Source organism: Ochotona princeps, chromosome 19 (genome assembly GCF_030435755.1).
Source record: "Ochotona princeps isolate mOchPri1 chromosome 19, mOchPri1.hap1, whole genome shotgun sequence".
NCBI lineage: Eukaryota > Metazoa > Chordata > Mammalia > Lagomorpha > Ochotonidae > Ochotona > Ochotona princeps.
Genome location: NC_080850.1, coordinates 40,247,826 through 40,272,040, shown reverse-complemented (window position 1 = coordinate 40,272,040; position 24,215 = coordinate 40,247,826). Strand labels below are relative to the sequence as shown.

Below are 24,215 nucleotides of genomic sequence, written 5' to 3'. Positions count from 1 at the left end.
GAAAGGCTTTTCCAGACACTTTCACTTTGCCTGTGTGAACACATCCGGGCCGTAAAAGACCACAAATCTCAGGATATAATATTAATGTTCCAGAGGATAATGTTAGGTAAATAACGATACAGGCTGATGTGAATTCTGTCGGTTTTCAGACAAGTGAAAGCCTTAATTAATTCTTTATCTGCAGCTCCTCCTCCCTTTCTTCTGCGTTTATAACAGGAGTGAGATAATGATTATAATCTGGGAGATAAGCCTGCATCTACTGAGAGCTGTTGGGCAACTCTGTGATTTGGGCAAATGAATTAAGTGAATTAAATAAATTCATGTTCAGTAGACTCTGATCTTCAAAATAATTTCCTGCTTAGGAAAGATAATTTCCAAGTGGAAGACAAAAGCCCTCTGCTGAGTTATAAAACCTTCGTTAAAAATATATTCATTTTATTTGACACTTGCTATGCACCAGGACACTGCTCAGTGCTTGATATGTATCTTAGAATATAAACAAAATAGTTAAAGGCTCTTACCCTTGAGAGGTTTATATTCTTGTGGGAGAAAGACAGATATCAAACAATAAGCATAATGGATACGTAATTTACAGAGAATAGTAGAAGGCAAAAAGAGGTACAAAGAAAAGGGGGAACAATCATAGAAAGCAATTACACTTTGTTGGGCCACAGAACTAAACAGGAGGGTTTGCTGAAAAGGTAAGTTTTGAGTAAGACATGGAGGAGATTGGCCAGCAAGCTAAACATTTCAGGCAAAAGAAGAGCTTAAGTTTTAAGGAGGAAATATGTCTGGGGAATTTGAAGGAAAGTAAGGAGACCAAAGTGTCTGGGGTAGACAGAAAGAGGAAAACCTTGAAATCAGTGAGGTATTGGAATGATTCAGTAGATGCCATGGTGCCCTTCAGAACCGGCACATCCATTCCCCTAGATACAAAGACTGCTAGCTGCTATTAGCTGGGTTCCTTCCTGGAATTTCCCCCAATGAGATAGAACTCCCTTCCCAAGTATGCTTCCCCCCTGGAGAATCTCAGTACAAGACTGATCCACGAGGGATTGAAAATTAGGAACTTTTGAATCAATCCAGACCAGCTCTGAATGGCTCAGTGTGGAGGGTGAAAAATCTTTCTGCCAAGGACTTTTTGGCTTTTTATGACATCATTCAGATGCCATGCAAAATTGTCCACCTAAAAATCAACCTGCTGGGCCTGGCGGCATGGCCTGGCAGCTAAAGTCCTCGCCTTGAACACGCCGGGATCCCATATGGGCGCTGGTTCTAGTCCCAGCAGCTCCACTTCCCATCCAGCTCCCTGCTTGTGGCCTGGAACAGAGGACGAGGAAGGCCAAAGCCTTGGGACCCTGTACCGGCATGGGAGACCTGGAAGAGGTTCCTGGTTCCCGGCTTCGGATTGGCGCAGCACCAGCCGTTGTGGTCACTTGGGGAGTGAATCACTGAACAGAAGATCTTCCTCTCTGTCTCTCCTCCTCTCTGTATATCTGACTTTGCAATAAAAATAAATAAATCTTTAAAAAAATAAAAACTGGATGTTTCTCTCTTGTTCTGCACTTCAGATCCTCCCATCTTAGAATGAAAGGCATCATCTCTACCATATCAACACTTAGGTTTGACTCTCCAGAAAACAGGCTTGAACTGCAGATTGGTGTGCAGAAAGATTATTGGATCTGCTCTAAGAAGTAATACCAGCATGTAATGAAAGTACAGTTGAGTACAGGCAAAAATAAGCCACAATATAGTCATGCTTGGATAGGGGTGTGACAAACGTCCACCCACAGGCATTACCAAGTCAACAAAAATCACTTGCTCTGGCCCTACCAAGGCAACCACAGGTGAGACTCAAAATTCAACAAATCTATAGCAGGTTGATTTTTTAAAAAAGATTTATTTATTTTTATTGGAAAGTCAGATATACAGACAGGAGGAGAGACAGAGAGGAAGATCTTCCGTCCGATGATTCACTCCCCAAGTGACCACAATGGCCAGTGCTGTGCCTATCTGAAGTCAGGAGCCAGGAAAGTCCTCCAGGTCTCGCACGTGGTTGCAGGATCCCAAGGCTCTGAGTCATCCTCAACTGCTTTCCCAGGCCACAAGCAGACAGCTGGATGGGAAATTGAGCTGCCGGGATTAGAACCAGTGCCATATGGGAAACTGGCGCAATCAGGGTGAGAACATTAGCCGCTAGGCCACTGCGCTGGGCCCTCCAGTTTTTACTTTAGCTTATTCTAGCTGCTATGCTGAGAGTTGGGCAGAGGGCTGAGGACAGAAACAGAAAGACCATTTAGGATTGAGTGATTCAAGATAGCAGCATCTTAGTCCATTGCGTGTTACTGGTAACAATCATAGTTCTGATTCACAGTTAAGGGACCACATCTGATGATAACCTTCTTGCTGGTCAAGTTCCTGGATGCTGTGTGAGAGAAAAATTCCTTTGGTGAGTGATTATGAAATTTAAGTCGAGTAGGGAGGGAGATGAGGACTTGGGGGGTTGAAGGACCTGAAAAAGTAACAGAATCAATGGATTCGGGTATTGATGTATTTGAAGACTTGGAGTTGAGACATCAGGCTGACTGGATAAAGGAATTAAGAAAATAGGTGTGGAGGCTTGAGATGTTTCCAGTTGAGATTATGAGGAGGTTGCAGTTGATGAGATCTGGGGTGCAGCATGGAAAAGAACTGGCTGAGGTAGGAGACAGAGCAAGATCAGTGTCACAAGATTCTGGGACTGAGACTTAAAGATTTTTGGAAAATTTTTTATCAAGTAGAAGGTCAGGTATTTATGGCAGAAGTTCAAACATGGCTTAAGGGCCTACTTCCCATGATATAGGACCTGGATTGGCGTCCCAGGTCTGCTCCTGGATCTGATTCCTACTGGTGCACATTGTGGGAGGGAACAAATAGTGGTTCAGTTGTTGAGTCTCTACCACCCACACGGGAGATACGGAATAAGTTTCTAGCTTCTGGATTTGGCCTGTCTCATCCCTGACTGTTGTAGGTATTTGAGAAATAAAACAGCAAGTGAGAGAACTCCATCACATCTTTGTTTATCAAACAAAAATAAATAAAAAGTTAAAAAAAAAAAAACAGTGTTGGAATGAACCACTTCTTTTCCACACTGGATCTCTACTGGGTCATTCCCAACATGTGAGATTGAAAGTTCCTTCCACCTCAGAAAGCACTCTTGATCTTGCATGCATTTTAAATAATGCACTTTTTTTGAGGTGGCTATTTGTAGCAAAACTTGAAAGAGTTATTAATATTCTGTGTCAGGTATTTCCCCCATTCTGTTTTGAGCTCTCTCAAAATAGACTTTCAACCCAACATTCTACTGTAGAAACTCCAGATATAATATTCACTAAAGCGACCAACCCAGAGTACCGACTGTATGACACGTGACAATAAAATTGATCTGCTGTCGACGATGTTATAGCCAAAGCACTTAATTGAATCAAAACTGTTTTTGGCCATCTGCCTAGTCAGTAACAGATGATCTGGTCAATCTGCTTGCTTTTCTATTTCTGTTATTTTTAAAAATGAAAATATTTGATTTTGTAACGCATGTATGGGGAAAAGAGTTTTTATATTGATTGCTCTATAACATTAAAATAATACACAGATACTTTTTTTAGAAGATTTATTTTTATGGTAAAGGCATATCAGATTTTTATAGAAGAGACAGAGAGAAAGATTTTTCCATCCACTGGTTTACTCCCCAAGAGGCTGCAATGGCTGGAGCTGAGCCAATTCGAAGCCAGGAGCCAGGAGGCTTTTCTAGACCTTCCACCATGCTGGTGCAGGGTTCGGAGGCTTTGGGCCAACCTCTACTGCTTTCCCAGGCCACAAGCAGGGAACCGGATGGGAAATGGAGCAGCTGGGACAAGAGCCGGTGCCCATCTGGGATCCTGTTGTTTATAGGGTAAGAATTTAGCATGAGCCATCATGCCGGGCCCTCGTAGACACTTCTTTTTCCACAGATACTTAGATAAATTATTGCAGTAGTTGTGAATAAATACATACTATTTTTTCATGAAAACAGGTAAATTTTTTTCACAGACCTTCTGTGTTAAACATGAGAAGAGTATTTCTTCAATCAGGAAGTAGGTTGATATAAACCCTAACACAGTGCAGCACTGATTAAACATGTATGGCTTCCAAATAGCTGTGTACACTGAGTAGATGTGCCTGCCCCTCTTCCTGTACTACTTGATGACTTCATTCATTAGAGCGATTCAACACAATTCAAAGAGAGGCTCTTCTTGTGGATTTAGTTCATTTTCACATTGTATATGGGCTCAGAAAAATCTGATTTTTGCCCTAGATTTTGCTCACTTGCCTTGTTTTTATAATGTTGTTTTTATAATGTCTTTATTCAACCACATGTACATCAGTGTCATTGGGTCCTTCCGAAGCTGGATACTTTCCTTTACTGTGTGTATCTTACATGAGCTGCATCTCTCTTTGTTTTGAGAAATTCTCACCTGTATGCAGTTTTATCTTTTGGGCACTGCACGTTGGTTCCCAAAAGCAGGACAAGTGATGCTGCAACCCTGGCATGCTCTGGAGCAAGGAAAATAGTCTTACTGATTTTGTTAGCCAAAGGCATTTTGCAGACAGAAACCCAATTGGATGTTTCACACTATTCAGAGTCAGCTTCTTTTGCTGGCGAGACTTGATGAGAGAAGAGCCTTCCTTGTAGGAGAGAAACCACTTCTTTGCAACTGAGCCTTGTGCATACGTTAGGATGAAGGCTCATCCCACTGAGTACCTCTGCACTGGCCCTTGAGCTTGCATTCGTGACAATGAAGAATTATTCGGACAGGCCAGATTGTGTGGACTTTGCTTCTCTCTCTTCCACTTCTTTCTCTTCCTTGATCCTTTGGACACACTGTTCTGGTTTCTTCTGGAGGGTTGGGGACCCAGAAGAGGGATGAGGGAAGGGGCTGGCAACTGCCTGGCTACTGTTGCTATTGTATGTGTTGGTTGGTCAGTATTTACCTGTAACAGATACTTGGACTCTTCTGAGAGAGAATGCTTGCATCTGTGCTTCAAAGACCCAAGTGACACAGGCTTGTGACATGGGTGATTCAACAGAGCTAGAATTCTCTGTCTTCTGCTCTTTTTAGCTCCTCCTTGCCTGTGCTCTGCCATCAGCAGGACACTGTTTTAGACAGAGTGATGAAACAATTGTTTATGCCCACTTGTAATTTGGCCCTAAAGAAACTCAGACATTCTTGCCTCACCAGACAGTGGGAATAGAAATTTCCCATTGTTGCTTCTTTGCAGTTCCTCTATTAGTGGTCCAATGTGAGTGGAGGAAGCAATGCGTGTTCTACACAATCCAAAGTCTAACTAGGGTCAGATGTGCCAGCTGCCTCCACCTATTACTGACACTCTTCATTTCTGTGGTTGGCACTCTTGATCTTTGCTCTGTTTTTACTTAGTTTGCCCAAAAGAATGAAAACTATTTCCTTTATCTCATATATGCAGAGGAGGCAAGTCACCAGTTGAGTCACAGCTGCCATGTGGCAGGAATTCTCACAGATCTTCTAGAATCCTTTAGTATTTTCCCCTTGAGGGATGGAAAATGTGACCCCCAAAGGTTCATGTGCTGGAAGTTGGACCCCAATGAGGCAATGTTGAGATAGTAGAGCCTTTAAGAGCAGGCTTGGTGGGGGATAATTAGGTCACAGGAACACTGCTTTTAGAAAAACTTAATGCCTGTCGTGTGGAATTGATTAATTCTTTTGAGAATACATTATGATAAACCAAGTTGGGCTGTCCTCTGGTATCCTACTTTACCATGCAATCTTACCTTCTATCACACACTCCCACCTGATCCATCCACCATGTTGGTCTTGTAAGTTTTAAAAACCCTCCTTCCTTCGTGCATTATGCAGTGTGATTTTGTTACATTAACACAAAATGGACTGAGATCAGAGGTAAAGGGTTGAGGTTGGGGTGATAGTGACAGTGTTCAGTGGTGGTATCAGAGCTTGCTTTATGTTGCCTTTTCATTCCTCTAAGAATGTAGCTTACATGCACTCTTCACAGTATGGGTCGAGTGTCACCCACTCTCCTTGATTCTGAGGATGTAACTCTGGTTCCCACAAAGCTAGAAAATCTCATTTCTTATCATGTTGTAACAGGAACTTGGTTAATTCCTAGTGTTTTGTCCAGGATTGTTTCTTATGGTTTAGTATCTGCTCCTCTTCTAAATGGCACTTTAACTGACTTTGGGTATTTTTTGTCTCCCAACTTTTCCTTGCTCTGGGAGGATGTTCTATTAGGCATCTACCCCACTGTGGAAGTTTGAAGAGTAAAATCCCTCCCTTTGTTGTAGGAAAGCCAGGAGGAAATATAAAAACTGACTTCAACCAAAGGCATGCTCTCTTCTTTAACTTTGATCTTGAGGGCATGGTGTGAGGACTAAGGAAACAAATAGTTCAAGTTAACTCATCTCAGCAGGGACATCCTGATGGGCTGTTTGTGCTCTGATTCCTTCTTTCTGGTGTTCTAGAGGGTTCTTGCTTCTTAACTGTAGCGCCACAGCTGCCCACTCTTCTGAAACTCCCCTTCTAGCTCCCCCAGGTTAATTCAAAAAGTTTTTAAATTAGTTGGAGTTGAATTCCATTTTTTGAAAATGCAGATCCTGACTGACACAGTAGATATTTAGGTGACAGACAAAAAGGCAACACAATAAAAAATGTTGCTTTTTTTTCCTGCAATGTGCATGTCATTGCCATAGTCATATTCAAGTATCTTCTTTTTTTTCTTTTTTTTTTATTAAATTTATTCATTAATTACATTGTGTTGTAATTACATAGAACCTGGGATTCTCCCCCCACCCTCCCCGCATGGTGGGTTCCTCCACCTTGTTGCATAACCGTAGTTCAAGTTCAGTTGAAATTCCCTCTTTGCAAGTGTATGCCAAGCATAGATATTCAAGTATCTTTGCAACTTTCTCATTACCCCATCATCAAAGTCTTCATTATGCAGTTTAACTTAATATATGCCAACTTGCGGTAGATAAATTCATTGTGTCAAATGTTGCAATCTTAAAAATGTCAGACAAGTATATACATCTCTTTACATCTTCTTCTTCTTTTTTTTTTTTTTGGTCTTTTTCTATGAAAAATGAAGCCTGTTTCTTGAGATCCACTCCACAAGAGGTCGTGTTTTGCAAGAATATTCCAGATGAGTAGGCTGTGGAGTCAGGAGCTGCCCCAAGCACAGCACCACACCAGGAGATCCACTTGCCCTGCTTTCAGTCTGCCAGCCCAGACACATCTGGGAGTCATGCAAATAAAATGGGGTAGCATAGAACTTTGCTGCTTAACATACAGTCCTAGAAACAAAAGCATCCACCTTAGAGTTTGTTAAAAATGCAGCCTCCACCCAATTCTGAGTCACAATCTCATATTTAATAACATACCTGGCAGATCACAGTCAAAGTTCAAGGAGTACTGCTACAGAAAACATCAGAAAACCTAATACACAGTAAGTGTTGTTGCATCAAACTAATCTTGATTATGTTATACGAAGATCTGATTTGGTCATGTGAAAAACACACTTACTGTAAATCCCATTAAACAAACACACACATGTATATGCTGGAGCAAAAAACAGCTGAATTTAGAGTCCATTTATGTCCTTCTCTGTAAGAATACCAGGATCCCTGTGTATCTGCAGAGACACTTTACATCAAGGAGACACAAGCCCTTGACCTGCTTTCACATGTTTAATAATTATTTGCTCAGGAGCGTTGTGATTGGCTGATAATATTTCACACAGCGTGATTTTGAGCTGGCTAGCCCATACACCAGGGTAAGAATTAGTTTTACCAAGATCTGAACAAATTCTAAAGATGGGACTGCATACAGAATTTAGTACAGCTAAATGAATAGACCTATAAAATTACTGAGAGTCCCAGATAATAAAGAAGTAGTATTTTGAAATGTCAAGATTAATAGTAAATATGAAAATATCTACAATTGTAGTAGATTATGAATGGTATATTAACACAACGGTGTTGTTACTAACAAGAATTCTCACTGTCTGATTGTGCTAATAATATTATAATGCTCAAAATAAAGACAGTAAAAATCAGTAAGGAAAAGAGGACTTGGGCAACACTGGCAACTAATGATACCTCATGAAAATCTTTGCCACAGTGTATGCAATAACAACACTCTTCAGGGACACTTGGGACATTCACCAAAAAAGATAATTTATTCACAGTAAGGAATTGTCAGTACATTTAAAAGTATTGAGTAACATAGCATATCCTTTTGGACCCAATGAATTTAAAACTGACAATTTTTTTTCTGAAAATTTTCTAAATATTTGTAAGTTAAACACCATGGTTTTACGGTTTTACATAATCAGTGGTTGAAGAGAAATAGGTGAGCAGCATTGTGGCATGAGGGATTACAAGCAGCCCATATCGGCCAGATTGAGTTTCACCTGCTCTGGTTCTGATCCACTTTGCTGCTAGTGCACTTGGGGAAGCCGTGGAAGATGGCCCAATGCTTGGGCACCTGCCACCCATGCAAAAGACCAGTCCCTGACCCAGATCCACTCATTGTAGCCATTTGGAATATCAAGCAGGGAATGGAAGCAGTCTCTCTCCCTTTCTCTTGACTTTCTCTCTGTCTCTCAGTCTTTAAAATAAACATACCCTCATAAAAATATCAGGCAGTGTTAAAGTAGTCTTAGGGAGCAGTTTTTAATTTTGAATGCTTATATAAGGAAAGAAATATCTACAATTTATTTATATAATTTGATCCTATGAAATTAATGTAAAAGATGAGGAGCAAAATAAATCTAGTGTATATGGACAGACGGAAATAATAGAAGAGCTGAATCAATTAAGTAAAACAGTAAAAAAGAAATCAATGAAACTAAAAGCTTGTCCCTTTAATAGATTTGAAAAGGAATGATGGACCTCTTGTTAGACAAAGAAATCATAAGAGAATTAAAATACTGAGTAATATTTCTTATCAACATAAGTACTTGCATTTTGAACAAAATTTTAATAATCTAAAACCAAGAATATGTAAAATGAACAGGACGCATGAACCAACTGGGCTTTAACCAAGTAATATAAGCTCAAAAATTAATTCAATCAACTACAGAGGAAAAAAAAGAAACACCATAAAATAATTTCAACTGATGTAAAAAATATTTGACAAAACTCATTGTATTCATGACAAAACAGAAAAGCAAGCAAACAAAAAACTTTCTTTGAACTGTGAATAGAATGGAAATTTCTCAGTCAACAAAATTTGCTTCCAAACTACAAGAAACTTAATGTTAAATGGTAAAAGAAAAAACTGATTATTTTTCCTTAAGATGGGCAAAAATGTCAGAATGTGAATTCCTAACAATTTTTTTTCAAAACTGTGTTTGGCTTTCTATCCAGTACAACAAAGCAAGAAAAGTAATACAAGAAGCAACATTGTATTTAATTCCATATAGGAAATTTCAAGGAATCTTAAAAAAAGATGGGGAAGCAGAATTACTGTAATAAGGACAGTTAGCCAACTTACAAAGTATAAATCCACTGTACAGAATTTTATTGTATTTCTGATACTAGCAACAAGTAATTGAAAACTAAATTTGAAAAAAATCATTAATAGCATAAAATTTTTTTAAAATTTTAGTAATAGGTTTTTACTAATATGCGCAAAACTACTGTGCTAAAAACTACAAAATATGGGACCACCCGATGGCATAATAAGCTAAGCCTCAGCCTGTGGTGCTGGCATCTCATTTGGGCACTGGTTCATGTCCTGGCTGCTCTACTTCCCATTCAGCTCCCTCCTTATGGCCTAGAAAGCTAGCAGAGGATGGCTCAAGTCCTTGGACTCCTACACCCAAGTCCCATATAGGAGATCTGGAGGAAGCTCCTAGCTTTTTGCTTTGGATTGACTTAGCTCTGGCTATTGTGTCCATTTGGGGGGGTGAACCAGTGGATGAAAATCTCTTTCTGTGTCTCCTTCTTTCTTTGTAACTCTGCTTTACAAGTATAAATAAAATAAATCTTGTAACTTACTGAGAGAAATGAAAGGGTACCTAAATAAAGAGATACAGTAAGTTCAAAGACTGGGGGATTTAATACGATCACTATGTTAATTTCTAAGTTGTTTCAGGGTATTCTCAGTTCAGAAAGTGAGTGTTCTACATTTAATTAATGAGTTAATTAATTAATTTTTTGGAAGGCAAAGCTGCAGAGAAGTGAGAGACAGATGTTCCATCTGCTGATTCACTCCCCAGATGGACACAACAGCTGGAGCCAGCCCAGGCTGAAGCCAGGAGCCTGGAGCTCCTTTCTTATCTGTAACGTGGGTAGAGAGTCACAAGCATTTTGGGCCATCCCCCACTGCTCTCCCAGGTGCATATCAGGAAGCTGGATTGGAAGTGGAGGAGTTGGGACTTGAACTGGTGTCCATGTGGTATCGTGGCTTAACCTGCTATGGCACAACACTGGCCATAGAGTTCAAGTCTTTTTACAGAGTTAAACATACATTCACTGGGCCCCGCACGGTGGCGTAGCGGCTAAAGTCCTCGCTTTGAACGCCTAAAGGTCCCATATGGGCACTGGTTCTAATCACGGAAGCTCCATCTCCCATCCAGCTGCCTGCTTGTGGCCTGGGAAAGCAGTCGAGGATGGCCCAGGGCCCTGGGATCCTGCAACCTGTGTGGGAGACCTGGAAGAAGTTCCTGGCTCCTGGCTTCGGATCAGTGTAGCACCGGCTGTTGCGGTCACTTGGGGAGTGAATCATTGAACAGAAGATTTTCCTCTCTGTCTCTCTTCCTTTCTGTATATCTGACTTTGCAATAAAAATAAGTAAGTCTTAAAAAAAAGTACACTCACTGATTGCAGCAATAATTCTACTTCTGTGAGATAAGAGAAATAACAGTATATGTTCGCAAAGAACTTGTACAAGAATTTTCCTAGTACCATTCGCAGTGAGTTTATCCTGTAAACTGTCCAGTGGAATACTACTGGTCAGCAGTAAAAGGGAATTTATTAGTGAATCCCAAGAACACATTGAGTGAAGGCATAAAGAATGTGGCCTGTGTGATTCCATTTACATGGAATGCCAGGGAACACCAGTCTAATTGCTAATTTCAGAAAAGCAGCCCAGTGGGGCAAATAGGAGGTGAGATGGAGGGTTCACTTAAAAGGGGTGGAAGGTAACCTTCTGAGGTGAAGAGATGGTTCGTGATTTTGGTTTTTGGTAAGGATAATGTTGATGTACACATTGTTCAGAATTCATTAAAGTGTTTAGTGAGTGCAGTAAGCTGAATGTAAATTGTTTCAATAAAAATGATTTAAAAGATCGGTGGAAAGTAGAGCAATTAAATTTCCTAAAGCATAAAGCTGGGGTACTTGGGGGAATGAGTGGCGTGAACTAATAGCCAATTTTCATTAAGAAGCAGCCATCTGGACTAATTAGTTCTAGATGTATGTGTCCTTGAGCCTCTAGGCCTAGGTCAGCGTTTACTTCCAGACAGGAAAAAGTTGCTCAGGCACCAGTGGTCCCCCTAAGAAAAACAGAGGTCAACAAGCAAGCACAGTCCTCCGTGTGTCCAGGCAGAGCAGGGAGCATGAAAAGGGGCTTGGAATTAAGTGGCTCATTCGTTCTAACGTAATTTGAAATCTTGGCTATTTGCTGGGCACTGTTAGCGACTAGGGACTTAGAAGCACTTCGCAGCTGCCCAAAAATAAGGGGAAGAGAAGCCTGGTAGGAAGGATCACCTGCGGGGCGCAACCTCTGTTGCAACTGAGCAACGGGGATAGAACTCAACAGCCTAAGAAAGGACTTTGCAGCATCAGAAGCCGTCTGCGTCCTTTGTGTAGTCTACGCGCAGGAAAAAGAAAGGGAACAGAGAAGCAGCTTCCAGAATGCTGTCTTCTTCCAGCAACGAAGACAGAAAAAGCCTTTGCAGGCAGTAGCGCTCGGCCAAGGGGCCTCCCGGGGCTCCTCGGCGGGTCGGCAGAGGGAGCCATTCCCCAGGAAATGCGTGCACCTCGCTGTTCCGAGGGCCTGGGAGCTCGTGGTATGTCCCGGGATTTCCCCTTCGCTTGCCCCCACCTTCCCCTCATCTCCCCTCCGCAGCCTTAGCAACGCATCAAGGCACGACGGGATCTCCCACCCCTTCTCTGTCCCACATTTGCGTGTTTTGCACGCAACCTGGCTGGGAACGCACCGTCCACTCCGGCTCGACCACGGGGCCTCTGTCCCTGTTCTTTATAGAGTTTAGAAGAGGGGGCCTTGCACTGAACACGAGTCAGGACGCAGTCGGATACCCGTCCCGCCACCACCTTTAAGTCACCCCCTGTGGAGACCACAAGGTTTTCTAACTTCGTGACCCAGCGGTTGGTGGTGTCGCCCCCAGGTAGTGGGAGGCGCTCTGGCTGGGAGGACACACACTCCGGGTGCCGGATCAGACCAGGAGGATCCTGCAACCGGGGACAGCGCGTGGCGCCAAGCGACAACCCCCAGTGGCCACTGGGCCTGGAGCAGCAGCAGCTGCAGCAGCGGCAACTGCTAGCATCCCGGGCCCGGCTCGAGTTACTCCCCTCCTCCTCCAGCTTCTCCGGCCAGACAGGGAGAACCTTGTTCAAATTTGCAGCAAACACTTTCCCGGTACACAGACCTGGGTGTCTGGGCACGCGTTGGGAAATCTGCCTCCTTTCCCGCGTCTCCAGCTCCGGGACGCTCGGCTTTCGGAGGTTCCCTGCGCTCTCAGGACCAGAGTCTGTGTCTTGGCTGGCGTTGCGTGCAGACCAGGGAGAAGTAGTCGAACCGTGAATCTCAATTGTGGTAAGAGTTGTTCAAACTCCACTTTGGCCACTGCTGGACCTTGGTTGTCCGCGGGGAGGTGTCTTAGGGGGTGGAGGTTGGGGGCTTATTCCTTAACTAGGATATCTCGGTGCAGAGTGAGGTGGGGACTAGAAAGGCTCAGTTTGGGGTGACTAGGCATGGCCCCAGAGGTTTACTGTTCCTTGCTTTTGGTTTTGCTCCCGGGGATTGTGCAGGGCGTACTTGGAGTATTTTTCATGGAAAGATACTGCCCTGGCACATTTTACTTTGTATAATCTCTGTCCTTGCATTGCGTTACCTGTGTGCGTTCCGTGTTGACAGGTGACATAGGTGAACCCGTTTCAGCCCAGCGCTTTCTTCCAGACCGCCTGGATGTCTTCCCTGGGATCTTGCCTGCTCTTGGGACCTTACTTTCCTGCACTGGATGTTCGATTGCGCACCGTAAACTTCAGTCTTGAGGGGAAGCCAGGGGCTCTCTGTTCTTGCCTTCTTAGCTCCTTCAGGGTTGTCTGTGTCTCAGGCTGGGTGTGTTAGGCCAGGGGTTCCTCCTCAGGACACTTGCTTCCTCCAGGAATACTTGAGGGATGATCTTTAAAACTTCGATCACTTGATTAAGAATTGTTTCATCCCAGTCTTTGCCTCCAAAATTTCTCTGATCTAGGACTTTTACCCCTGTTCTAGGGAATCATTTTGCTTCCATTTCTGTTTCTGTTTAATGACACCGTTGAGTAAATGAAATATGGTATTATCCTTGCTGCTGCTTTAAAGATATCCCACCCCCAAGATCCGGATTCTTTCGGAGGAGGTCCAAGTTCAGGGGTTTGTTTTTTGGGTACTGTTGGTCATTCTTATTCTGTGAAACTCCTCTGCACCAAGTCAGAGGAGTGCAATATTCCTTGCAGGTTCTCCTTTGCTTGCTTTGCTCAGTGATGTCCTGGGTTTTACTTTGTGTATGGTTCATAGGGCAATTTTTATGCCCTTTCTTATGCAGGAAGACTGGGCAAAATGCTTGCCAGGCTGCAATGCCATCTTTCTGGCTGGTGCTCCCAAAGGGGAGCTTCAGGGTACATTCTCTGTTGCCAGTGAGAGTTCCAACAGCTGTGTTGGTAAACTTTGGGGCTGGTAGCCCGGATTCAGCTCTCAGCTCTGCCACTTTGCAGCTGTGTGGTGTGGGGCCTTAGTTAACCCCTCTGTCTGCGTAAAATCAGGTGATGATGCTAACAGTACTTACTCTGGAGGGTTGTTGGAAGGACAGGATGGGATTACACATGTGAAGAGCTAATGAGTCTGCCACAGCCATGGTAGACATTTGTTAACTGTTGGTTTATTAATATCATTACATAGCTAGCATAAATTATTATTATATTGCTCTATTGTAACTTTATTAGTTGTGGGCAGTTGGATGGGCTCTGAAGACTGCATTGTCTCCAAGCTCCACTTTTTTCCAGGATGTGTTGTGAGGTCAGACATAGCTCAGACATGGCTTTTGAATTGCGGTCAGGGTGTGTTTAGTGGGTAAAGTGGTATGGCAGGGTTGGAATTTGTAGGCGATGGGTGATAGTTGGGGAGCAAAGAGCTTTAGAAGAGGTTAGAAAGTGAGAAATCAATACTCAGTTTACAACTTGGATTCTTCCTTAAAACTCATATATTAGTATTCTTCCTTTAGCATGTTTTTGGAAGTCAGCCATTCGTTGAATAAATATTGAGCATCTGTTGCATTTCAGGTCTTGAGTATCTACTTTATGATCTGTCCCACCCCACTCATTTTAAGTACATCAGGGCTTCACTGATACCAGCACTCTGTGTATCAAATCCTCAGTGTTTTGTAGAAGTGTGGTTTCTTTTTTTTTATTATTTATTTTATTTTTATTGGAAAGTCAGATATACAGAGAAGAAGAGAGACAGAGAGGAAACTCTTTCGTCCATTGATTCACTGCCCAAGTGGCCACAGTGGCCAGAGCTGCACCAATCTGAAGCCGGGAGCCAGGAGCTTCTTCCAGGTCTCCCACATGGGCGCAAGGTCCCAACTCTTTGGGCCATCCTTGACTGCTTTTCCAGGCCACAAACAGGTAGCTGGATGGAAAGCAGGGCTGCTGCGATTAGAATTAGTGCTTATATGGGATCCCGGCACATACAAGGTGAGGACTTTAGCCACTAGGCTACCGTGCCGGGACCAGAACTGTGATTTCAATAACTGTGAAAATACTTTTTTTTGAGAGGACATTAAACAACCAAAGAACTAATTTAATATGAGCCCAAGCAGGTGCTTCTCCATGGATGCATCCTCTGTCTTTATGGTGAATTTGGGTTGGGCATGGAGAAAGAGCAGAAGACCTTGTATGTACTTCTGGCTCTGCACTCTGTAATAGAGTTGCCATAGTTCCTTGCTAACTATCTAGAACATTTTATTTCTTTAAAATTTGTTTTAAGTACATGAATTATGTCACTTACACCTTTGCCTGTTAATCAAAGTATGTTAGTGATAATTAGCTAAATGGGAAAAGCATTTAGTTCTCCTCCAACGAGTAGACTTCCCCCCCCCAAAAAAAAGTTGGAATGAAGAGAGAAATTTATTTTGGCTTAACAGATTTTTGAAATCTCTGCAGTTTTCTCATAAAAATCAATTCATGGGAAGCATGCATTATGAACAATTCATGCATAGACCTCATAAATTTTTTAAGGATTTATTTATTTTTATTGCAAGGTCAGATATATACAGAGAGGAGGAGAGACAGAAATACCTTCCATCCGATGATTCACTCTCCAACTGACCGCAACAGCCAGTGCTGCGCCAATCCAAAGGCAGGAGCCAGGAATTTCTTCCGGGTCTCCCATGCAGGTGCAGGGTCCCAAATCTTTGGGACTAAGGAGCTGGATGGGAAGTGGAACTTCCTGGATTAGAACCAGTGCCCATATGGGATCCTGGTGCATTCAAGACAAGGACTTTAGCCACGAGGCCATGGCGCTGAGCCAACTTCATAATTTTTTCTGCCAAAATAAAACAATCTTTTAATTCCCCCTTTCCTGTGAAAATTATTGAAGTTTCCTTGTGTTTTTTTTCCAGTTGTTCTTGGTGTTTGGTATATATAAAAAAACACGGAGAAATGGCTTGTTAAAAATTTCAAATTGAGTTTGAGAAATTGCCCATTGTTAACTTTTTAACTTCAATATGGTTCAACCTGATATGACTCCTGGTCCTCTCTGCCTTGATTCAGATGTAGTAAATCTTGAGTGGAAAGTCTACATTTCTGCAAGCTCACCAGTTCTAGTGCAAAGCCAAATTGCACACACTAGTGGTTTGCCATTTTCATCTCTGTATGTTTGGTCCAGTAACATATTTCTAAAATACAAATCCAGTCATGTTATTTCCTTTATTGAAAAGAGTCTGGTAGCTGTCCAGGTGGTGAACTGTGAAGATCAACATTACCTGGGTGTCTGTTGAAAACTCACATTCCAAATCTGGGATGCAAGGGCCAGAAATTTACATGCTAATCTGGTAGACATGACCTCAGATTGCATCTGGACAAACACTAGCTGATGACAGAAAGCCTGACCTCTGTAATGTTAAGACTACCTTTGCTTTGTCTGCTCTGCCTCCCTCTTGCCCAGCTCTCCAGTCCCTGCTGACCCTGCTCTTATCACTCTTCCCTGAGTCCACAGCATTCCTTCACTCCTCTAAGAGCTACCTGTGTGAGCTGTTCTCACTGATGGAAATGTCGTTTGCCCTTCTTTTCTCTAAAGAACTCTTACTACTCATTTATCTTTCAAACTATAGTCACATCATTCTTCCCTGATTTTCCACTGATTTTGTAAAATCTTAGTAATGTTTTGGAAGAGTTGTTTTCACATAGACCATCTATCACATTGTTTCATCTGCATTTGTTAGTTCATTGTTATCTTATTTGGTAGGTGGGATCCTTTCTTCTTATTGTAAGCTCTTGTGCAAGTGATTGGCTGATGACAGCTGTATGATAAATGTTCAGGAGATTAAAAAATGAATAATAAGATTTTCTTTTTCAAAAAAAAATTCTTTGTTTCTTAAAGATTTGTTTGTTTTACTTGAAAGTAAAAGTGGTAGAGAGGGAGAGAGAAAGAGATCATCCATTTACTGTTTCAGTCCCCTATGGCTTGGCCAAGCTGAAACCAGGAGCCAGGAGGTTCATCTATGTCTCCCACATGGATGAGTACAGGGATCCGGATACTTGGCCATCTGCTATTGCTTTCCCAGGCACATTAATTAGCAGGAAGCTGGATCAGAAGAGCTGGATCAGCATATGGGATGCTGGTGATGCAGGAAGCAACTTAACCTGCTGCATGACAACGCAGGCCTCTGGAGTCTTTTCTTTGCACAGGAAGTGTTTTGGATAGTTACTGTGCCTGTATGGAGGTTTGTGGAGAGTCCAATTCAGAATTTATTATTTGGCTGGTCAGAGTCTATAAAGCTAACCTAGAGTAGAAGATAGAGCAGCTAGATTATCTTAAGATGATTTATGAAGCACCACACACCTCTCAGTGCTACCAGTTCAACATGGCAGGGCTATGATAAGAGAGCTGCTTTTACTCTCTGGAATAATTTTGGTTGTGAATTACAGCATCAGGGCACTGGAACAGAAGTGGCAATGTCAATAAAAATATGGAGTTTGTCCTGTGCTTTTCATTTTGTCAACACTTTCACATCTGCTTTTGTATTTGCTTGAAAACATGGAGCTTTTTCTACTTTCCTAAAAGGATGTTGTCTGAAATATGTCCAAAGATTGTGCAAATCTATGTGCTTTAGGGATTCTGGCTCCAACTACTCTTTACATTTTCTAATTATACTTTATCGTTTAGACATAGCCTTCAGCAATATATTCTTTCTTTAGACTTTCTGCAATTTTGGTTATTTTCTCTTAGTTTCAGCAATTTGATTTCAACAGATCTCTGATTCAAAGTAAAGATTTGCCTTTTTTGATTTGTCTAATAACTTCCATCTTTGTCTCAGTAAGTTCAGAAGAAGAGTACTTTTCATAATTACTATTAGGCTTTTCACTTTTTTTCTATGTTCCATTCTTTTTTATGTAAAATCAAAACATGTAGTAACAGTTGACTAAGCACCTGAATAATTTCCAGGGTATGAGCAAAGATGATGATGCTACCAGATTGCCAGTGTTGATTCATTGGCAGCTCCACTATCAGCCAAGAACGAAGTCCATTCATTGGCTGATATACCCTGTCCCAGGGTATGAGAGAGGGCAGGTGGGAATCAACCTCAAGAAATGTGGTACAAATAGCCACATCGTTGGCCTTCAAACACAGGCAGATACAAAGTGATGCCTAAAATTTCAGTTTGTCAATGGTATGGAACCAATATTTTGTTTCAAAAATTAGCTCAGTTTTAAGGATTGATGTAAGACCATTGAGTTCTGTTATTTTCTTTTGCAATTCTATTCCTTGCCCCCTAAGAGTAAGCCTACATCATTTTCCTCCTGGACTTTTGCCAGCTTTTTGCCTGATTTCCTCATCTCCTCATTTATTCATTCTCTCTATCTAAATATCATGAGCATTTAAATCTATCTGTTGCCTCCTTCTGCTTCACTGTGTAAGATTCTTTTTCATGTGATCATTCTCTTGGTAAGCAAAGTTATTGCAGAGGATTAATTTAAAGCACTACATAAAAGTATTCCTCATGTATGGGGAAAAATTAAGACACATGACATTGTTAGCTGACTTTATGAACGTTTATTCGTAAAACTACAAGTCACCCTCTAGATGTTGTTTGATAGCACACTCACTGTGTGAATGTGATAATATATCCTGTTATTATCTCTGTTCCTTTCTAGTGATTTCCTATCCTGTTTCATTTCCAGTGATTTATACTCCTAGATAAAGAAACTATGTAAAGCATTTTAACCACCTCCATTTCCTACTCAGAGGGCAATAAATTGTATCCTTCCCCAGTTGGAAGACAAAGAAAACAGTGTTTCTGTATGGAAGCACCATCTCCAGAGGTACATGTGCAGGATATTAGCATCTGTTAAACACATCTTATCTTTGGGAGCAAGGAGACCCATCCCAGGGGATGACTTAAGTGCCATGTCATCAACATCTTGTCTGCCCTAGATGAGTTGTACAGATTGGATCATTCTAAACTAGAGCTGCAGGTGGTGCTTCTCACCACTGGACTTTTAAATACCTCTGGTAAAAGATCTTGTTTTTCTTTTAAAAATGTTTTTCATGGCAGATTGAAAATTCAAGCCCAAATTTGACTTATTCTTCCTGGAATGAAATGGAATGATGAAATCTTTGGTTTGCGTCATGAGACTCAGCTCATCAAAACAAGCTAATAGCCATCCCTACTGAAGGCTTAGGAAGGATTCTTTATTTTTAATAAGGACTTGATAGTAAGATGTGACTTGGGCTCTTTAAAAAAAATCATAGGTTTGAGTTTTATTCTTAAATCAATCCGATATTTATTGGCTAGGTAGAGTATATGTATAATTACTAAGAATTTCTTACCATCAAAAAAAAATTTAGATCACAAATAAGTGCATAGTTCACCAAATAAGGCTGGGAATCGGAAGGGCTGTTCCGAGAGTCTCAAAAGAGGGTTCTCTGTCCCTCTTGGAAGGTTTCTGCTGGTGTGGGAGGAAGGGATTAGGGGACTGTTCAGGCAGGGAAATGGGCCCAGTAAGCATGGGGGCAAAATTGACAAGAGCTTTTCCAGCAGTAGTGAAGAATGCATCCCACTGGAGTAGTGAGTTAACACTTGAGCATTGTTTCGTGAGAACCCCTTGCAGGGCAGGAGGACAAAATGCTGCCTGGCCCATCGTGCATGTGCACATTTGTGTGAAGGAACCTTCCCAATACCCTTCTGTTATGATATGTGAACCAAATGCAGATTGATGACCCCATTGAGATTCAAGTAAACACTTGCTGGAATCTTCATCCATGTCCCAGATCCATAAGAAGATGTGAAATGAGAACACTGATTTCTTGCAACCATTAAGGGATTTTTTAGGGCTAGGACTGGGAGACCAGGCTCAGGGATCTCCTAGTGCCTTCCAGAGCACTAGATGTTCCTGCTACTGTACCATCCTGCCACTCTCCAATCGTGAATATTACTGCAAGTCCTTCAGTTCGTAGAAGGACCTGGCTAGTTTATTTTTAATGCTCGGAAGAATGGAAAAAGTTCACATCAGCAAAACTTAGAAGGAAATACTAAGCATGTTTCCCTGTCTCCATTTCCATGCTCCTTGGTGCCCTTGTCTTACCCACTTACATTCCTCCCAGGTATTTTGCTGTTGACTCTAAGGTTTGCCCTTTCATTACCTTCCTTACGCCAGTTATCCCTTAAGCAGCTGTGCAAAACCAGGCCATGCTTGAAGCCAAGGGCAGGTATTTGATAAAGCAGGCAAGGCACCACATGGGGCACCTCCATTTCATTGTGGAATACTTGATTTGAGCATCATCTCCTCTGCTTCTGATCCAGCATTGTGCTCATGTGCACTCTGGGTGGCAGTAGATGTAGGTCCCTACCATTCATGTTGGAGACTCAGTATGAGTTCTGGGCTCCTGTCTTCTGACTGCCCAGCTCTTGCTGTTGTAGACATAGAGAAAGAGAAATGATGGTTGGAAGATTTCTCTCTGTGCCTGTCTCTTTCCTTCCAAATAAAGCATAAACAAACAAAAACAAGATAAATGCTTGAGGAGCCTGGCCTGTATCCACAAATTTAGAGGCATAAGATTCACCTGTGGATATTTCCTTCTGTGGATTTTGATCCAGTTTGTGTGCAGTGGGATGTGTAAGTTTTTGATCAAGCTACTCTGATGGAGTGATCTGTGGATGCAGCACAATTCAGGTTAGGAATTTAGTGTCCAATTCAAAAGCCATGTCTTTGTTTATTTGTTTTTCTTTAAATTTTAGTGACTAGGCCAGAGAGGCTCACAGGGCCTAGCCAATCTGTGAGAACCTATGCTTCTTCTCTGTGCTTGGAGGGACAATGGCCGTAATACAACGCTGTTCATGTGACAGCCAGAGAAAAGGGGTCCATTGTCTCGGGCTTGGCTAATGCCTCATTCTGCTGGGGTCAGCCCTTCAGCAGAGCTTGGAGGCCCTGGGGAAATAGACACACTTGAATCAGAGAGACAAAGAAAGGAGGTCAGGGCCTTCTACAGTTCAACTACTTGCAGCAATGTGTCGCACTTAGGAATTGAGAATGAAAAAAGGAATTCTGGAGAAACAGCATTAATTTGCTGATTTCAGAGCAGCAGACATGGTTTTACGGGTGTACAGTCTGTTGGAATTCCAGCAAATCTTTGGCCACGACTGAGTCATTTTCTGCTGTGTTCCACTGTCTTACCTGATGGCAAAGATTTATTACTGATTGAAAAAATAGCAATGATTTCGTTCTCTCTGTGATAGGTACAGGCTCTCTTCTCAGCCCGTTTTCTCTGGTCTTATCATGTAGGTGAGTGATCGGAAAGCTGCCAAAACCCAAATCAAGGTCCACACTCTCAGAGCTGAGGCTGCACAGGATTGGGGCAGCTGAGGGCCCGCCACTGGCAGTTACCTGCGAGTAACTCCAGGGAATGGTCCCAGGTATATCATGTCTTTAGAGTATCTTCCCCAGTTCTAAATTTGGACAACTGCTATGAAGGTGAGAATTTGGGGGGGATTTGAAGTACCATTAAGTCCACGAAAAAGTTATCAATATGTTTTAACGGTAATGAAATTAGAGGACCCTGTACATGTCATTTGGGTTCTGTCCTCTTTATCCCCAACTTCCAAGCTGATTTCAGCCCTCGGGGAAAGGAGGGAGTTGCAGACTTCCTGTAAAAATCTAATCCTGAGCTCAACAATTGGGTGCCTTCTTTGTGTCCAAAGATGGTGGAGTCAAAGACATCGCCTTTGCAAAGGTCATAGACTTTTTCGCAGAGGATTGCTCTGGTACTCTGATCACCCCCACTCTCTCTCCCTTCCCCTCATGGATAAGTATGTCATTCATCTGGCTCTGCCTCGGGGCCCCTTTGAAACTTGGTCTGTAGTTTTAGCAGACTTTTGTAGGAAACTTTTCTTTAAGTTAGACACAAGAAAACAGATTTGAAAGAGGCGTGTGGAGGAAAACCTTATCATAGTTTCTAGAGAGTCCACTTATGTGGAGCATGCAGGCAACTGGTATCTTCTGGCCAGTGCAAAACCTTCTGGCCACTGAGATGAGAGTTGTCCTGACCGGGATTATGCCCAGGAGAAGGCAATATGTGATTTGCTCAGGATCACTTAGAGTTTCTTGTAATTCAGTCTATCATTATCCCTTGATTATAGATCACCCTTGAAAATCCATTAAGGGGAGAGAAGCAAGTGGCATGCAGACAGGTAGGAGGCTTTATTTGCCTCATTTTATTTCCACACCCTCCCATCCCTTTCCCCCCAACCCCTGCAGTTTGCTTACAATTTACTGTAGGGATCTATGGTTTTGCCTGTGGTGGAAATGGCTTTGAAGTGGAGAAGAAGGACAGGAGGCTTCCTAAGTGGCAAAAGGATAGTGTTAAACACTCCCCCAATTAGTTAAAAATTTCCCAGTTCATTGTCATTAAGGCACACACAGACTCTGGGTGGGTGATTCAGAGAAACTTGTCTGTCAGTGCTTGGAGGGTGAGTACCATTCAAGTGTTTGTTGCAAAAGCAGGCAAGTTGTGTGTTGTCTTTTCTTGTTGTTCAGCTGCTACTATCTGCTTTTTAAAGGTCTAGGATACTTGCTGGGATTTAGTAGGGTGTCAGAATTAAAATCTGGTCAGGATGCTAAGCTTGGATACTGGTTGTATGGGTTTAGTCTTCTTTGACATAATTTATTGAACTGTTCAGTTTCTGTGTGTACTCTTTGTGTTTTTTGTTGTGGTGAAAAAGGTTGAATATTAAAGTCCTGTGTTTCATGTAGAATTAAAATTCTAGCAATAACAAGAAACATGGAGTGAGTTCTGGTGTCAATTGCCATGTAATTTGGATCCTGGTGGTTGGGAGGACTTTAAGTTTCAAGTAGCATGGATTTGCCTTTTATTCCATGATCAGAAGAGCTATGAATCAGAAAGCAGCAGGCTAACCTCATCCAGTGGTTGGTATATTTTTTTCCCTAGTGCATGAAAGGTCGACAATGTTCTCAGAACCCTGACTCTAGAATCTGAAAAGCAACCTTTTGGGTTGGCCAAGTACTTCCCATTGCCTCTCTGCCACTGTCCTCCCATCCAGTGTAAGATGTGAGGAGGAAATAGGGAAGAACTCTATGGGTCATGGATGCATTTCTGCATCTTGAAGTATCATTTATTAAGTCTGAGACTGGAATGCTTTTATTTTTTCTCCCACTTTCCAGGTCTCATATTGGAGTGCCTGAGTTTGCATGCCAGCTCCCCTTACAGTTCCAGCTTTCTGCTAATGCACACTGTGGGAGGCAACAGATGATGGCTCAAAGTGCCTACCTTCCTGCCACTCACATGAGAGAGCTGTATAGAGCTTTGGCTCTAGGCTTCAGCCTGGCCCAACCATAACTATTACAGAGTTAAACCAGCAGATAGAAAAGCTCTCTCCATCTCCCTGCCTTTCTGAAAATAATGAATAAATAAAATGTTACAACAAAAAGAAATAGGTTGGAGGTATAGGTTCATTCCAAGTAGATAAGTCCTTGGAAGTTGTCTGTGCTTGCTTAAATTCATTAGCAAAAGATAGCAAGGATTTATCATGAAAATTGTGGCAGAAAATGAAGGAGAAAAGGAGGAGAGTAATTTGGAGACTGTTTCAGTAAGCTTGCTAAATTTGACATAATCCTTTGTTTATTCATTATATGTTTACCCATCAGCCATTGTGTTCCATGTCATCAGTTATGCTAGTGATATGGCAATACCTAAAGTAAACAAGTTCCTTACCCTTTTGGATTTGTATTGCAGTGTGCATTTCAGGCATTCACTGCTCTGTCCTAGGGACAAATGTATGTAAAGTGAAGGTTTCAGTGTGCTATAATGTGGTTGTTTATAGCATGTATTACAGAGGCACGCTTCATGGATTTGCACCCTGGCTCACTCTATCACTTACAAGATATTTGTTCCTGAACCCTTGAGCCAATTACTGTATATTCATTTTTTAAATCAGTCAGGTAGGAATAATGATGGTAGTTCACCCACAGAATTGTTATAAGAGTTAGTTGAAATCCAGGTATATAGCCGATACTCAGTAAGTTTTACTTTTTCATACCTGACTGATGAATGTTGTTTGTTTAAATTCACCAAGAATAGATAGCAATGGTTTACCATTGATAGCACGGAAATGAAATAAAAGGAACAATTATGAGACTATTGCAATAATTTTGCTAAATTGAACATAATCCATTATGACATGTATAT

At 41.9% G+C, this 24,215-nt stretch overlaps 1 protein-coding gene across 2 annotated transcripts in view; it reads left to right on the top strand.

Annotated features, from left to right (window-relative positions):
* The window catches only part of MEGF10 (multiple EGF like domains 10), a 204,900-nt gene that overhangs the window by 42,499 nt on the left and 138,186 nt on the right, over positions 1-24,215 (top strand). Inside the window, exon 1 of one of the 2 annotated variants that reach the window (XM_058677552.1) lies at positions 12,768-12,848. The exons of the other annotated variant lie outside the window; for it this stretch is intronic. The gene's annotated coding sequence lies outside the window, so the exon portion shown is untranslated. Of the gene's footprint in view, positions 1-12,767; positions 12,849-24,215 lie in introns of those variants that run through there. 2 annotated transcript variants of the gene reach the window in all.